Source organism: Triticum dicoccoides, chromosome 6A (assembly GCF_002162155.2).
Source record: "Triticum dicoccoides isolate Atlit2015 ecotype Zavitan chromosome 6A, WEW_v2.0, whole genome shotgun sequence".
Taxonomy (NCBI): domain Eukaryota; kingdom Viridiplantae; phylum Streptophyta; class Magnoliopsida; order Poales; family Poaceae; genus Triticum; species Triticum dicoccoides.
This window is the reverse complement of record NC_041390.1, coordinates 468780352-468785866: the sequence shown is the minus strand read 5'-3', so window position 1 is coordinate 468785866 and position 5515 is coordinate 468780352.

Here is a 5515-nt window from a genome sequence, read left to right as displayed (position 1 = left end):
ACAAGTGCCTAGAGCCTATATCAAGCATTAGAACTACTTGGAACCATATAAATTTGACATGCAAGCTCAAGAACATGGTCACCTATGCAGCACAAATTTGCAAAGAATAAAGCACTAGAACAAAAACTAATTGGATCAATGGAGGAGTCACATACCAAGGAACAATCTCCCCAAACAGTTTTGCGAGAGGTGCTTTGAGCAAGGAGATTGAAAATCACAGCAAAAGTGGCTGGAACTCGTGCTTGAGTTGGTTTTTCGGGTTTGTGTGAGACAGAGGAAGAAGATGGGTGCTGGGATAAGTGGAGGAGGGCCACCATGGGCCCACAAGGCAGGGCGGCGCGCCCTAGGGGGAGGGCGCCCACCACCCTCATGGCTAGGTGGCAGCTCCTCCCGTGGTAATTTTTGCACAGTAAATGCTCAAATATTCTCGAAAAAAATCATATTAAATTGGCATGGCATTTTGAGGACTTTTATTTTCGGGATATTTTTATATTGCACAGATAAGACAGGAAACAGACAGAGAAATACTATTTTTACTTTATTTTTACTAAATTACAGAAAATATAAAGAGGGTACAAAAGTTTGTGCTTCTAGTTTCATCCATCTCATGCTCATAAAAAAAGAATCCACTAACAAGGTTGATCAGGTCTTGTTAACAAACTCATTCCAATAATCATAAAACCGGAGAAATTTTGAATAACACTAAGTTACCTCAACGGGGATATGCACATCCCCTATAATAAGTATATCATATTTCTTTTTGACCATAGGAAGAGGAAATTCAAAACCTCCAATTATAATCGATGGATTTTTTCCAATGGAGTTGATACTATGAACTTGAGGTTGTTTCCTCGGAAAGTGTACCGTATGCTCATTACCATTAACATGAAAAGTGACATTGCCTTTGTTGCAATCAATAACAGCCCCTGCAGTATTAAGAAAAGGTCTTCCAAGAATAATAGACATACTATCATCCTTGGGAATATCAAGAATAACAAAGTCCGTTAAAATAGTAACGTTTGCAACCACAATAGGCATGTCCTCACAAATACCAACAGGTATAGCAGTTGATTTATCAGCCATTTGCAAAGATATTTCAGTAGGTGTCAGCTTATTCAAGTCAAGTCTACGATATAAAGAGAGAGGCATAACACTAACACCGGCTCCAAGATCACATAAAGCAGTTTTAATATAATTTCTTTTAATGGAGCAAGGTATAGTAGGTACTCCGGGGTCTCCAAGTTTCTTTAGTATTCCACCCTTAAAAGTATAATTAGCAAGCATGGTGGAAATTTCAGCTTCCGGTATCTTTCTTTTATTAGTAATGATATCCTTCATATATTTAGCATAAGGATTTGTTTTGAGCACATCAGTCAATCGCATATGTAAAAATATAGGCCTAATCATTTCAGCAAAGCGCTCAAAATCCTCATCATCCTTCTTCTTGGATGGTTTCAGAGGAAAAGGCATGGGTTTCTGAACCCAAGGTTCTCTTTCTTTACCATGTTTCCTGGCAACAAAGTCTCTTTTATCATAACGTTGATTCTTTGATTGTGGGTTATCAAGATCAATAACAGGTTCAATTTCTACATCATTATCATTACTAGGTTGAGCATCATCATGAACATCATCATGAACATCATCATTAATATTTTCACTAGGTTCATGTTCATTACCAGATTGTGTTTCAGCATCAGACATAGAGATATCATTTGGATTATCAGGTGGTTCAGCAATAGGTTCACTAGAAGTTTGCACAGTTCTATCATTTTTCTTTTTCTTCTTCTTAGAAGGACTAGGAACATCAATATTATTTCTCTGAGAATCTTGCTCGATTCTCTTAGGGTGGCCTTCAGGATACAAAGGTTCCTGAGTCATTCTACCAGTTCTAGTAGCCACTCTAACAGCATAATCATTTTTCTTACTATTCATTTCATGGAGCAATTCTTTTTGAGCTTTAAGTACTTGTTCTACTTGAGTGGTAACCATAGAAGCATGTTTGCTAACAAGTTTAAGTTCACCTCTAATATTAGCCATATAATCACCCAAACATCTAATCTTATAAGCATTCTCTTTTAATTGTCTACCAAAATAAGCATTCTTGCTTAAACATAAAGTCATCAAACTCATCCAAGCACGGACTAGCAATTTTAGCAGAAGGGACTTCAGCTTTATCATATCTATAGAGAGAATTTACCTTTACTACCTATGTCGGGATATCGGGAGGTTCTTGAATGAATAAAGGATTAAGATCATATACTTCGTCAACATGCGGTATATTAAGACCATGTATTTCTTCAATAGGAGGTAAATTCTTAACATCTTCAGCTTTAATACCTTTTTCTTTCATAGATTTCTTTGCCTCTTGCATATCTTCGGGACTGAGAAATAGAACACCTCTCTTCTTCGGAGTTGGTTTAGGAATAGGATCATTAATTCGAGCAGGAGCTGGCTTAGGAGGTGCCCAATTATTTTCATTTGTCAACATATTATTCAATAGAATTTCAGCTTCATCCGGTGTTCTTTCCCTGAAAAGAGAACCAGCACAACTATCCAGGTAATCTCTGGAAGCATCGGTTAGTCCATTATAAAAGATATCAAGTATTTCAGGTTTCTTAAGAGGATGATCAGGCAAAGCATTAAGTAACTTGAGAAGTCTCCCCCAAGCTTGTGGGAGACTCTCTTCTTTAATTTGCACGAAATTGTATATTTCCCTCAAAGCAGCTTGTTTCTTATGAGCAGGGAAATATTTAGCAGAGAAGTAATAAATCATATCCTGGGGACTACGCACACAACGAGGATCAAGAGAATTAAACCATATCTTAGAATCACCCTTTAATGAGAACGAAAATATTTTGAGTATATAGAAGTAACGCGATCTCTCATCATTAGTGAACAGGGCAGCTATATCATTTAACTTAGTAAGATGCGCCATAACAGTTTCAGATTCATAGCCATAAAAAGGATCAGATTCAACCAAAGTAATTATATTTGGATCAACAGAGAATTCATAATCCTTATCAGGAACACATATAGGTGAAGTTGCAAAAGCAGGATCAGGTGTCATTTTATCTCTAAGTGATTCTTTGTTCCATTTAATCAATAACCTTTTAAGCTCATATCTATCTTTGCAAGCTAAAATAGCTAAAGAAGAATCTTTATCAAAAAGATAACCTTCAGGAATAACAGGCATATTTTCATCATCACTATCATCATCGTATTCAGTTTCATCAATTTCTCTTTCTCTAGCCCTAGCAATTTGTTTTTCAAGAAATTCACTAAGGGGCACAGTAGTATCAGGCATAGAAGCAGCTTCATCATAAGTATCATGCATAGTAGAAGTGGCATCATCAATGACATGCGACATATCGGAACGAATAGCAGAAGCAGGTTTAGGTGTCGCTGGCTTACTCATAACAGAAGGTGAATCAAGTGCAGAGCTAGATGGCAGTTCCTTACCTCCCCTCGTAGTTGAGGGATAAATTGTTGTCTTAGCATCTTTCAAGTTCTTCATAGTGTCCAGCAGATATAAATCCAAGTGACTCAAAGAATAGATCTATGCTCCCCGGCAATGGCGCCAGAAAAAGGTCTTGATAACCCACAAGTATAGGGGATCGCAACAGTTTTCGAGGGTAGAGTATTTAACCCAAATTTATTGATTCGACACAAGGGGAGCCAAAGAATATTCTCAACTATTAGCAGCTGAGTTGTCAATTCAACCACACCTGGAAACTTAGTATCTGCAGCAAAGTGTTTAGTAGCACAGTAATATGATAGTGGTGGTAACGGCAACAAAAGTAAAGACATCAAAAGTAATGTTTTTGGTATTTTGTAGTGATTGTAACAGTAGCAGCGGGAAAGTAAATAAGCGAGAACCAGTATATGGAAAACTCGTAGGCACCGGATCAGTGATGGATAATTATGTCGAATGCGGTTCATCATGTAACAGTCATAACATAGGGTGACACAGAACTGGCTCCAATTCGTCAATGTAATGTAGGCATGTATTCCGTATATAGTCATCGTGCTTATGGAAAAGAACTTGCATGACATCTTTTGTCCTACCCTCCCGTGGCAACGGGGTCCTATTGGAAACTAAGGGATATTAAGGCCTCCTTTTAATAGAGAACCGGAACAAAGCATTAGCACATAGTGAATACATAAACTCCTCAAACTATGGTCATCACCGGGAGTGGTCCCAATTATTGTCACTTCGGGGTTGCCGGATCATAACACATAGTAGGTGACTATAGACTTGCAAGATAGGATCAAGAACTCACATATATTCATGAAAACATAATAGGTTCAGATCTGAAATCATGGCACTCGGGCCCTAGTGACAAGCATTAAGCATAGCAAAGTCATAGCAACATCAATCTCAGAACATAGTGGATACTAGGGATCAAACCCTAACAAAACTAACTCGATTACATGATAAATCTCATCCAACCCATCACCGTCCAGCAAGCCTACGATGGAATTACTCACGCACGGCGGTGAGCATCATGAAATTGGTGATGAAGGATGGTTGATGATGACGACATCGACGAATCCCCCTCTCCGGAGCCCCGAACAGACTCCAGATCAGCCCTCCCAAGAGGTTTTAGGGCTTGGCGGCGGCTTCGTATCGTAAAACGTGATGATTTCTTCTCTCTGATTTTTCTCTCTCTGGAAGCGAATATATTGAGTTGGAATTGGCATCGGAGGGTTTCCAGGGGGCCCACGAGGTAGGGGGCGCGCCCAGGAGGGGGGGAGGCGCCCCCACCCTTGTGGACAGGGTGTGGGCCCCCTGGTCTTCATCTTTGGCGAGGATTTTTTATTATTTTTTCTAAGGTATTCCGTGGAGTTTCAGGAATTTCCGAGAATATTTGCTTTCTGCACATAAAACAACACCAAGGTAATTATGCTGAAAACAACGTCAGTCTAGGTTAGTTCCATTCAAATCATACAAGTTAGAGTCCAAAACAAGGGAAAAAGTGTTTGGAAAAGTAGATACGACGGAGATGTATCATTTGGCGAGACCGAGGACAAGGTAGAGGACAATGCCGGCTCCAACGAGTCCCCGCTCCGCTGGCGTCGATGAGGCCTTGCTCAGCCGAGGCCCCGTGGCACCAACAACGAGGCAGATGACACCGCCGGCTCCGCCGATGCCCTGCCCCACCGTCACCGAGGCAAAGGATTTCACCATCTTCAGTGAGGCCCTTCTTCCCCGAGGACCTGCCGCGCCAACAACGAGGCAGAGGACATCACCGGCTCCGTCGAGGCGCCACCCCACCGGCACCTAGGCGGAGGATCTCACGGGCTTCGGCGAGGCCCTACTCTGCCGAGGCCCTGCCCCGCCAACAACGAGGCAAAGGACATCCCGGCTCAGCTGAGGCCCCACCCTGACGGCAACGAGGGGGAGGATTTCCCCCGCTCCACCGAGGCACCGCCTTGCCGGCAACGAGATAGAGGACATCACCGGCTCTGTCGAGGCCACGCCCCGTTGCCAACGAGGCCGCGCCACACAGAAAAT